Genomic DNA, 12,739 nt, shown 5'->3' with positions numbered 1-12,739 from the left:
AATCATCAGGGCTGGGGATATAGCTCAGTTGGTAGAGCGCTTGCCTTGCATGCACAAGGCCCTGGGGTTCAATCCCCAGCACCACACACACACACACACACACACAAAATCATCATTAGGATCCTTTAATAAATATGTGAAGTTTTCCCATGATAGTAAAATATTATAATTCAATTCATTATTTAATTTACACACAAAACTTCACATGAATACTTTTGCTTAAAGAACACACATCAAATAGGTTATTAAAATGGGTACTTGTGGGGTTGTGGCTGTAGCTCAGTGGCAGAGCACTTGCTAGCATGCCTGAGGCACTAGGGTTCAATCCTTAGCACCACATTAAAATTAAAAAGCAAACAAAATAAAGGCATTCTGTCCATTTACAACTACAAAAAAATTTTTAAAAACTAAAATGGGTACTTGTAAGGCATGGCTTCAACTCTGCATATCCAAGGGGCTCTGCTCTCTTGTCACCTGCAGGGGAGTCTGTAGCCCTTGGGTAAAGCAGAAATCTGAGGGCATTCTAGACCCAAGAGGAAAGGAGCTGTCTACCTTGGATCTGAAAGTAGGCAACAAATACATGAGTGTCATGTTTTTATCATCCTTTTTATAGATACATAAAGACAAGAACAGATTAATATTTAAGAAATTTTTCAAAATTTTAAGTCTTAAACATCCTCACACACACACACACACACAAAAAAAGGAATTCAATTCTAAATTAGGCAAAGATTCTGGAGCCAGAACACCTGAAGGCATCTTTCAGCTCTGTGTCTCACGACTTCTGTCACCTTGGCAAGTTACTTAGACCTCTGCTATCCCCACTGTAAAATGGGATCATGAGAATAGTCACCTCACACGATCAGTGTGAGAATCATGGGAGAAAATGACTGCAAGACACTCAAGTAGTGACATATCACTGACCCTCAAGAATAGTTAGAAGTGTACTTAGATAACATTAGATCATTCATTCAATGTATATCATCACAATATACTACCACTACTATTATGGTTTGGATAGGAGGTGTCCCCCCAAAAGCTCACGTGTGAGATAAGGCAAGAAAGTTCAGAGGAGAAATGATTTAGGTTATAATTCATCCAATCCGTGAATTAATCCCTGATGGGATTAACTGGGTGGTGGCTAAAGTGGTAGGGTGTGGTTGAAGCAAGTGGTTCATTGGGGGCGTGGCCTTGGGATATACATTTTGTATCTGGAGAGTGGAGTCTCTCTACTTCCTGTCATCATGTGAGTGGCTTCCCTGTGCCGTGCTCTTCCACCATGATGTCCTGCTTCACCTCAAGCCCTGAGGGGAAAAGCCTGGTGTCTATGGATTGAGACCTCTGAAACTGTGAGCCCTCAATTTTTTCCTCCTCTATAATTGTTATGGTGGGGTCCTTTAGTCACAGCATTAAAAAAAAAGCTGACTAAAGTAACCACAAACTCATTGGACATAAACTTCCAGTGTTCAACCATGTGATTAGTTGTCTGTGTACCCTGAAACTAATCTAGGAATCTAATGCTCCCCTGCTTAGACATGAAATAAATTTTGTGTATTCTTTTTCCTGTTTAGAAAAATAGATAGTTATCTATGTTAAGGTTATAGGCCAAACACTGGATCCTAGAGAACAGGATCAAAGTCCATAACATTCTGGACCATTTCCAGAAACACACCTTTAATAAATAGTAGCCCATTTTCTGCTGAACTAATGTCACTATATACAACCACTAAGCTATCTTTATCTTTGTTAGAGACTTATTAAAATAGTTAAATTCTCAGCAACTTAGCAAGACCCTTGTCTCAAAAAAATAAAAAAAGAGCTGAAGATGTGACTAAATGGTTAAGCACCCCTGGGTTCAATCATCAGTGGTGGTGCACACCTGTAATCCCAGCGGTTCAGGAGGCTGAGACAGGAGGATCTCAAGTTCAAAGCCAGCAACAGTGAGGCGCTAAGCAACTCAGCTTGACCCTGTCTCTAAATAAACTACAAAATAGGGCTGGGGATGTGGTCAGTGGCCAAGTGCCCCTGGGTTCAATCCCTGGTAACCCTCCCCCAAAATTTAAATATATAATAAAATAAAATAGCTAAATTAAACAACTAGTTTATAAATTTCTAATTTATCTGCCTTTTCTTCCAAAACAGGAACTTATCAGTAAAATTTATTGCTATTAAATATCAAATTCTGGACTGGGGTTGTGACTCAGTGTTAGAGAGCTTTACTACCGTGTGCGAGGTCCTAGATTCGATCCTCAGCACCACATAAAAAGTAAATAAATAAAATAAAGGTATTGTGTCCAACTACAACTAAAAAATAACTTAAAAATATACACATATAAAATTCTGATTGAAATAAATATTTTTTTACTAGTTTCTAAAATGTCTGCAGTAGTCAGGCATGGTGATACATGCCTATAATCCTAGTAACTGAGGAGGATGAGGCAAGAGGACTGGGAAGGCTGAGGCTAGAGGATATCAAATTCAAGGGCAGCCTCAGTAACTTACTGAGATCTTGTCTCAAAATAAAAAATAAATAAATAAATAAGGGCAGGGGATGCAGCTCAGTGCTCTTGGGTTCAACCCCTAATTCCAATAAATAAATAAACAAACTATGAAAACTGCAATGACATCTAGTCATATGGTCAAATTTATTTAGTTTCCATCCTCCTTTTTCCTCCTCCCAACACCTAATAGAAAATCTCCCTTAAATTAACATAAACCTCCTCAACTAGCCATTTGAGTACATGGTAACTAATTTTATACTTTCCATTCTCCATCATTTCAGTGGCCAACATAAACCATGGCTTTGTTTGAAATATCAAGCACCATCATAATAGATAAATAAATCATCTTGCTCTTTTAATCTCGAAGATCAACAATGATGAACAGGAAAGGCAGGAAAAACTAATACATTCCTCTTCAAAACATGCATAATTCTTTGTTCTTTCCCCAAATACCAAGACCAAAAGGAAAGACAGCAAATCATGCCCACAAACCAAAACACAGCTGGTTCATCTAATTTTAGAAAAAAAATAACAAGGAAGAAGAGAAAAGTTTTCCCTGAAATAACACAGTCCTCAAATCAGGGAAATTCAAAGAACATAATACAGAAAAACCAACAACCTCAATTCTTTCCTGAGAGGTACTAGTTATATCAGTATCAAATAAAAATAAAATGCTTTTAGAATATCCCACAAAAGTCTGAAGTCTCCTTTTTAAAAAATAAATAAAAATCCCACTTACACAGAAAATATCTAAGTATAATACAAAGACAGGTATTATTTGGTTGATTCCAAACTGGTTTCTCATTTTCACCATACTCTTTTTCTTTCTTTCTTTTTTATTGGTGAATTGTAATTATACATAATAGAATTAATTGTCATTTATTTGCACATGCACACAATATAACAATATAATTTGGTCAAAAAAAAATTTCATTCCCCAGCACTTCCCCTTTTCCTCTCCTCCTCTCTCCCTCTGGTTCCCTTACTATATTCTACTGGTCTCCCTTCTATTTTCATGAGATACCATACTCTTTTAAAAAAGACAAGCTAAGAAACATGTATTTTTTAAAATCTCAATTATAACATTCACAATCAGAGTTATCCTTTATTTTCATGCTAAATTCTCATTGCCAGATGTTTATTTGATTAATTTGTTCAACCCTTAATTTGCAATAGGCTCTGCCTTTTCTGGAAGATGGAAACCAGTTCTTATACTTTTTTTTCTCTGAAAACCACAAGAAAAGGAGAAATATATATGCATATAATCTAATTGTTTTGGGAGGAATACCACTTATATATAGCATCCTTCATACTATCTCTTTAAAGAAAAAACCCTTTCTACCAAGTAATCAATCCAGAACAATGAACATGAACTTTTCACCAGCATTAGTATTAACTAGGGGGCTGGGAATGTAGGTCAGTGGTAAAGTATATGCTTAGCATATACTTGATTTAATCCCTAGCATTAAAAAAAAAAATAAAGTTAAGGGGTTGGGATTGTAGTCAGTGGTAGAGCACTTGCCTAGCATATGTAAGGCACTGGGTTCGACTCTCAGCACCACATAAAAATAAATTTTAAAAAAGTTATTAGAAAAAGTTAGTTGCTTTAAAAAAAGGTAAAATTGGTATTTGCAGAAGACAACTAAATAAATAAATTGCAACAGATTTATATAGAAATTTAATGTGTCCTCAAAAGAACTTGGCGAAGACAAACAATTATTTCATAAGTCTTACTCCTATTAACTTATTACATCAACACTATGTTTTAGTATTTTTGTTATCAAAAATATCCTGGTGAATAGGAGGTATAAATTCCAGAATGCAAAGAAATTTTCTTGCCAATTTTTTAAAATATTAGTCATTAAAAAATTTTCTAATGAAAACCATTTATTATTCTATTAAAGAAAACAGAATAAAATTTTCTTTATTTCTAACAAAGAAAATTTCAGAAAACCTCAAAGTATAATGATTTATAAATACCAATGCTTTATGTTAATAGACCTATATTGTTTCTCATTGAGTCATATAAAGTTCTTAAAACAATTGATTATATAAGAAAGTGGATAAACTATTTTATAAAAGCAAGCATGTGACAAGTAGTCCCAAGCATCTCAAGACATATCACAATGCTAAAAGAGATTTAAAATGCACCAAGGAAATGGCACAGATTCCCAAAGGTCCTAATTAATATCCTAGTTAGCCTCTATTTGCATCACCACATCTTTATCCTGCTTTTACCCTGGAAAGAGGAGCCTGTCATCACTTGGACTCCTCAGCTGGGTTTCAGGAATTGCAGTTACTGGTCAAGTCCTAAAAGCAGAGGGAGAAGGAGGTCAAGGAATCTCCTCCTGCTTCCTGAATGCCTCCAAGCCACAGCTCCCACAGCTCTCCTCTGCAAGGCCAGCTCTCAGTTCTGCTTATCTCTGGAGAATTAATGGCTTCTTGCTGTTGCTAGTCCCTAGGTGCTTTGACACTTGTTTTTTCCCTGACCTCTGCAATCTCTTCACTTGAACTCTCAAGGAAGAAATCTCTTCCCAGTTAGTATTTTGCCTGATACAACTAATACCAGATCTGTTTATTCAACAATACCCTATCTAAAGAAATTCAATTAAAACTTTTTAAAAGTTCTTAATATCTATACAACCACAAATTTACATATTATGATATTTATATAATAGTTTATTAAACATAAGTAATTTACTTTCAAACTAAGCTGGTTAATAAGCTGTTAACAATCAGTATCATTTAATTTAGGTGAAATTTAACACAGTGCTGTCCTCTCAATATGATTGCTATAAACCCCAAATAAGTTTAAAAAAACATCAATGAAGAGATCTGGTAACTGATATTTCACTTCCTTCTACCAGACACTGCCTGGTTAACCCAAGAGATTTGTTGTTATTGTTGAAGTCTCCCAAAGCACACAGAAGGAATAAAAGGTTTAAGCCAATGGTTCTCAAATTTTGGTAAGCATATAAATCAACAGGGAAGCTTGTTAAATGTTAATACGCAGGCCCCACCCACACCTTCCTATATTTCTGCCAGTTCCCCAAGTAATTTTGACATAAACCTAAATTTCAGAAATACTTAACAATGACCAACTTAAAGATTCTCTACTATATTGTTGTTGTTGTTTGTTGTTTCTTTTGGATAAAAACTTCACATTAAACATGGCAAAAAGCAACAATCTACAGGGGCATTCTGAACCATTTTTGGTCTAGACTGCTGCCAATTCTAGAATCACAAAGACAAGCAAATTCAGATCTGAAAAAAAAACAGTAACGTAACAACAATAATGTACATTAACTATGTGCAAGGCAGTGTGATATGTGCCCTATCTAATTCAATCATCCGAAGAACCACAGCAGATAGGTAATACTGTTGCCACCATTTTATTTTTTTAATTTATTTTTTATTTATATATAACAGCAGAATGCATTACAATTCTTATTACACATATAGAGCACAATTTTTCATATTTCTGGTTGTATACACAGTATATTCACACCAATTCATGTCTTCATACCTGTACTTTGGATAATAATGATCATCACATTCCACCATCATTAATAACCCATGTCCCTTCCCTTCCCCTCCAACCCCTGTTGCCTCCATTCTACAGATGAAAAAGCTGAAACCCAGAGTGGCAAAAGTCAAGACCCCCTTAGGTATGCCTGTCCTCTTACCTATGAACCAGACATCTGTACTTAAATGCAACTCTGGAGTTCCAGGGCTGTAGACCAAGTAGGCTCCTGTCAAACCCCCTCCAATTCCCATCACTCATCCAGCAAGTTCTCAGGACTTACCCCATCTCCCACCTTTAAGTTCTTCACTTATAAGATCTGTCTCACATAGTAGAATCAGAAATCTGTGCTGAGTTTTTCCCCATGAGTATTTACTGCATACTAAGTACAGGAGGGATTTGAATTCCAGTGATAGCAAGTGATGGCTATGATTTTGCAAATTTACATCTCTGCCTAAACTTCCTAAACTGTAAAAAAAGAGTTTTTTTTATAATACCTCTTATGTCACTGAGGTGACTTAGTAATTAACTGAGCTAATATACATAAGATAATTGCTTGGCACTATATCTGACACATAGCAAAAGTTGAATAAACAATAGATACTATTAAAATTATGCTTTGCCAACCCTTTCTTACCCTTACAACATCAACACAAGCCCAAGGTCCCATTTATTTTCTCTTAGCCTTGTTTCCTGAAACTGTGATAAATAATGAAACATACTTATTTATCAGGAGCAGGATGGTAACAGTGCTATAATCCAACAGGGGCACCTACAGCAGACAGCAGACAAGCAGGATATTTTAGAGCAAATAAGTCTTTCAACAGTCTTAAAACTGTAGCACTTTGACAACTGTCTATTTCTCAACTTTAAGGTCAGCCCTGTTGATTACATACCAGTATGAAGAGTCTATAATTAACTTAATTCAAAACAACAATAAAATGTCACTCAGCACAAGGACTTGGTCTTACTCACTGTATCCCAGCATTCAGAATAGTGTCTGGGCTCTGGCAGACACTTAAATATGTTTTAAATGAATGAAGGAATAAAGTATCCATCATAGACACAACTCTTAATTGAGTCCTTACAAAAAAAGTCATAATCAGCAGATCAGTTTTAATACGCCAAGTAATCAAAGTTGTTCTTAAAATTTATCCAGAACATTTTTCTCCTTTTTTAACTAATTGATTTTAGTTAACTAATTTTAATTAGAAAAGCTAATTACCAACCTTAGTCCATCAGTCTACTAAAAACATTAAAGTAGGGGCTCAGTGGTAAAGCGCCTGCCTAGCACATGTTAGGCACTGGGTTCTATCTTTAGCACCACATAAACATAAATAAAATAAAGGTATTGTGTTCAACAACTAAAAATATATATTTTTTTTAAATTAAAGTAGTTGGGCTGGAGTTGTGGCTCAGTGGTAGAGCGCTCTCCTAGCATGTACAAAGCCCTGGGTTCAATCCTCAGCACCACATAAAAATAAATAAATAAAATAAAGGTATTGTGTCCAACTACAACTAAAAAATAAAGTATAAAAATAAAATTAAAGTAGTTCCATAAATGATGTGTCATGCCCATCTCCTGCCTTCTATTAAAAACAAACCTGTTACAAAATTTAGTGATCCTGATTTTTTAGAACTTCTTGAGCTATCTGAGTTAAAGACATAAAATGAAATAAGTCACTGCAAAAAGACTAATCCTAACAAACATAAGAAGTAGAGAAGTATAGGGGGAGAGCCTACTACTATGGCAGAAAAAGGTTCTATTCTCAGAGATGAATCAAAGTGGCTATATGACCTTGAGCAAGTTACTTAATTTTAAATAATGTTTAATGTTTTGAGTCTCCATTTTCTCATCTGTAGAACAGCAATAAATTTATTACATCTACTTCATCAAGTATACATAAAATGATTTCCAAAACAATAAAATGTCATATAAATATAAAGGTATTAACTTTTGGCATAAACAATTTCAAGTTTATACATTTTTTTTTTTTTGAGATGGAGTCTCACTATGTTGCCCAGCCTGGACTCAAATTATCCTCCTGACCCAGGCTTCCCGGGTACCTAGGACTACAGGTACGCACCACTGTGCCCAGCTCATCTTCAGATTTTAAATGGATTTTTTCAATTTACCTTCATATATCTTTGCCATGCTTCCTATTTTCTACACACAAAGATCTACCAGGGTAGGGAGGAACTTATAATCATTTATGAAACACAGTGGGCTATCACTAAATATTTGTTGAAAAAGATGCTCATCTACATATATTAGAAATCAAAATTCTACCACACAAAATATCTCACCTTGTAAACATTAGTCAGCTGGCTGCTTTCAAATAAAATAACAAGTAACAACAAACACAAAAGATACCTATGTTTTTGTCAGGAGTTTCCTTTGTGCACATTACTCAGCACAAATGTTAATATTCACCCTGTGTGAATATACATGGAAGGAATGTGCTTAATGTGCTTTAATGTTTTGGTTTCATCTGACACATGCTTTCTGCACAGAAAACTACTTCCTCTCTTAATAAGAGCAAGATTTTTAAGGATGCCTGATTTCTTCTTTGGGTTTTACTTCCTAGGTTTGAGAACTCACAGGAAAAAAAAATTTGGTGGATATAAGGTCATTTCTTAAACCATTATGTCATTCTTATACTGAACAATAAGAAAAAAACTTCAGTTTTGAAAACCTTAAACATAAAGATATTCTAATACTTATTTCTAACACTTGTGTTTTCTTATTATTGCCAATACACTAAAATTCATCAAATAAAAACACAACTTCTATTTATTTATTTGGTGCTGGGGATCTAACCCAGGACCTTGCCTTGTTCATGCTAGGCAAGTGCGCTACATGAAATAATTTCCTACATACATCAAGCTACATCCCAAGCCCCACAACTGTTTTAAATACAAAAGATCCTCATACCTCTGAACATTATATAATGCCTCAAAAATTGAATTCAAGCTTATGTACTCTAAGTCTTAATTATTTACCCCCCAAAAAAGTAGATGTAAGTGTCATAGATTATCTATTAATAATTTATATTAAGCCATTGGATAACAGTTTTGTATTTACATTTGAATGAGTATTCTGAGAAGCAAAATTCCTAGTAGTTCAAATAATGAAACAACCTGCAAAATTAACCACCAAATTCATCAGTCCATTTTTCTGTTCATTTATCTAGCTATACTTTACTGCTGTAAAGTATGGCTCCTAATTTCTTACAAAAGAGGGGCTTTATGTGCTCAATTTTGTCCTATTAGGGCTTAAGGGAAATTCCTGAAGTAAACAGGAACAATAAAAAAGATTTGTCCTAGGAGTATATATAGGTGATGATTTAATCAAGACTTAAAACAGGTTCTCCTCTAAGATTAGCACAAATTATGTAGAATTTTTTAATTAAGTAGTATTTACAATATAGCTGCTACATTTATGTGCACCTATCTTTCTAATTTGAGGACAATTTTAAAGTTCTATCTTAACCAGGAACATTATACTACTCATTTTGGCTATAATGAAATCCAATGTTTGGTTACAGCCTAATTCTGATTCCCATCAACCTATCAAAATAAAAAGCACATAACATGTATAACATTCAGGAATTAGACAAGAGATGATAAGGCAGCATCCTGTCACTGTTCAAGGCTATAACCTTGAGAACTAAGAGACACAGAATTCTAAATTAGTTCCAGAACCACATTCATGGCCTGTCACATTGACTCCTGGGTGACTTCTTCAAACCTCCATACCAGTTCTGCAGGTTTGTTTCAACAGTTCACTAAGTGATCTGAAGTCAAGGCAACCTGTTCTGGTAGATTGTCACAATCCAAAGACTCAAATAACAATCCATACTTTGCCCCTCTTAAGCTACATGACCTTGAGTAGTATTTATTCTCTGAGTCTTAATTTTCTCCTCTGACCACCAATCTGGAAAATTACTTTGTATTGGCCTAATAAATGGATGAAAATCTTACACTACTAAAATCTTACCAGTTCAAAAAGTATTACCAACTATCTCATTATGGGGATCACAAACAAAAACTGTATGAGATTTATTAAATTTTAATACATTTTTCAATCTTTTCTTTTTAAATAAAATACTTTAATATAGAGAAATCAAAATTTCACAGAGGTTAGAAAATGGTGTTTTGTTGTTTTGTTTTGTTTTGTAATGCTGGGGATTAAACTCAAGGCCTCCAGCACACTACAAGTATTCCACTACTGAGCTAGACCTCAAGCCTGAAAACATTTTTAAAACTAACATTTTACATATTAAAGATAGAGGCTGGACTACTAACAGAAGGCTATATATATTTGGTTCATTTTTTTAAATGTTTGAGTGCTTATATTTATTCAAACCTCAGATTGTCAAAATCTTTAAGCCTTTCTAAAGAAAGCTGCATTTTAGAACCCAGATACAGCCCAGATGTCTAAACAATGGGCTACATGATACACCACAGACTCCAGGCAAAGTCACAACAGGATGAGAAAAGAGCCTTCAGCCTCTCTCAGATTTCCTGGTCACTGTTATTTTAAAACTTGATCACATAAACACAAACAGGGAAAAATCCATTTCAGATAAGCTACATAGGTTATGGTTTATGATCTTTGTTTTTAATAAACTGCATTAAATATTAAAACTTCATTTTTCTTATTTATGTTTCTAGGCTTTAATAAAGAGTAAATGTATATTATAATACCATATAGTTTTATATACTATGTGACTTTTAATCATAATAATCTTTTAACAATCATGCTTCTATTTCTGTCTATTACAATCAATTTTTGAAAACAGGGCTGGGGATATAGCTCAGTTGGTAGAGTGCTTGCCTTGCATGCACAACGTTCTGGGTTCAATCCCCAGCACCACATAGACACACACACACACATACACACACACACACATAGATGTAACTTAAAAAGCTTAAAGAATAATATATAACATGTCACAAAGAAATACAAATGCAATGAGCAAATCTGCATTACACTAAAATGACTCCTTTTTACTACTGTGCGTGTAACTCCTGTGAACTGAAAATCCTCAAAATGAGCTGAATATTTAAAAGTCAATGAGCTATTCTGAACGGCTGTATTGTTTCAGGCTCTGACTACAGCCCACTTTGCATTATTTGTGACAATTGCTGAAATTAATGCTAGAAGGCACTAAGGTAATTTTTTCGCTAAACATTTTCCAACTGGAAAACCGCAACATGTATGAAGTTCAGTTAATTTGTACAGAAATGCTGTTTTGCTGCCAACCTTTGTACCATGAGCACTACCAGTCCAAGTTCAAGATGCACATTTTATGGTGTGAAGATATTTCCAGCTAAACTTTAGGAGGTTTTAAAACTCTCAAACTCTGAAGATATTTTGACGTATTGCATCTATATCACCAAAGCATAACAGCATGAAACTTTTATTCGGATGTATCATAGTCTACTAAGTTGGAGCAGTGTTCCTAACTATCCAATAATACTGGTACATTAGGATTTAAGCATCTCTCTCCTACATAACAGTATGCCAGAGAAAATGTAATGCGTCTTTTGAAACGGTAGGAAAATATTTCTGACACGGTTGTTCTAGCACTAATCGTGTCAAATTATTTCTTACTTAAAATGAAAACCCAAAGTTGGAGCATTTTAATCGGTTTAAGGCGTTCCTGGAAATTGATAAAGTTCTTGTTCAGGACCATATCCGTAAGTAAATACTCAAGGTACTGAACTACCTAAAGACTAAAAATACAGTTCTACAGAATCCCAACATGGTCTCCTACATGACTAAATTATTAATGGTATCATTCAATCTTCTCATCTGCAAACAAACCACACTCTTTCTGCACTGAATTTTAAGCGTGTTTACAAATGAGAAAATAAAATTATCACGGAGTGTTCAAGCGAAAAGTGGACACCTGAGTGCTCGGTTTCTACTTGGGAGCCAGAGGAGAAACAAAGGTACCTTGGAGATAATAAACCCATGAAAGAAGACTCTCATTGTCCTTCTGCAGAAACGAGAACCACCCGTGTCACCAAGGCGAGCGGCGCCGACCGGGCCCTCCCATCACCTGCTCCTCCCGTCCTGGGTCTCGGGAGGTGAGCCCAGCCTTCGGACCAGGGGCAGCGAGACGAGGCCCCGGAGCAGAGCCGGGCCCGGGCAAGCGAGGCGCCCCGCAGCTGAGGCAGCGCCACACTCACCGGCAAGGGAACGAAGGCAGGTGCGCGGTGGCAGGGCTACCTGTCGCCGGTGAGGCTGGAGGGCGTGGTGAGGGGTGATGAGGCTGAGGAACGAGGGCAACGACGCAGCCAGGCACCAGGACTGGGCGACGACGGCGGCCAGGCTGCGCACGCTTCCTGCTCGGACAGATCCCGGGTCGGTCTCCGCCCGCCGGCCGGCGCCTTGCCGAGTCCCCGGCCCCGCCGCGCGCACGTCACGGCTACGGAGCGCCCGAGGGGGCGGGGGCCCGCGGGCCGGGGCGGGCCCGCCGGACGCGGGGGCGCGCTCCGGGAGGGGGCTTGGGCTCCTGGGCCGCCCCGCCCTCGGCTCGCCAGGGTGGCTGGGCGCCCAGCCTCTGTAGCTGGGTGGGCGCTCGGCGGCGCTGGGAGGGACTGCCTCTGGCCAAACTGGGAACCCTTCTGCCACCCCGCGGAGAGGCGTCCTTTGCAGTGGTAATTGTTCCTGGTCCCAGCAAAGCAGGTTCCCTTACACTGG

The 12,739-nt window shown here is 36.9% G+C and overlaps 1 protein-coding gene across 10 annotated transcripts in view; it reads right to left on the bottom strand.

The window, feature by feature from the left end:
* Positions 1-12,474, bottom strand: part of MYO6 (myosin VI) — a 156,508-nt gene extending 144,034 nt beyond the window's left edge. For 3 of the 10 annotated variants that reach the window (XM_081294322.1, XM_081294323.1, XM_081294321.1), the window contains exon 1: positions 12,226-12,470. The gene's annotated coding sequence lies outside the window, so the exon portion shown is untranslated. Of the gene's footprint in view, positions 1-12,225 lie in introns of all 10 variants that reach the window. The other 7 variants (XR_014021960.1, XR_014021961.1, XM_081294319.1 and 4 more) reach the window with 4 other exon arrangements.
* Positions 12,475-12,739: the final 265 nt, after the last annotated feature.

The sequence above is a fragment of the Spermophilus citellus genome, assembly GCF_964194105.1.
Source record: "Spermophilus citellus genome assembly, chromosome: 5".
Taxonomy (NCBI): domain Eukaryota; kingdom Metazoa; phylum Chordata; class Mammalia; order Rodentia; family Sciuridae; genus Spermophilus; species Spermophilus citellus.
The sequence above is the reverse complement of the archived record's forward strand: the minus strand, read 5'-3'. Positions and strand labels throughout refer to the sequence as shown.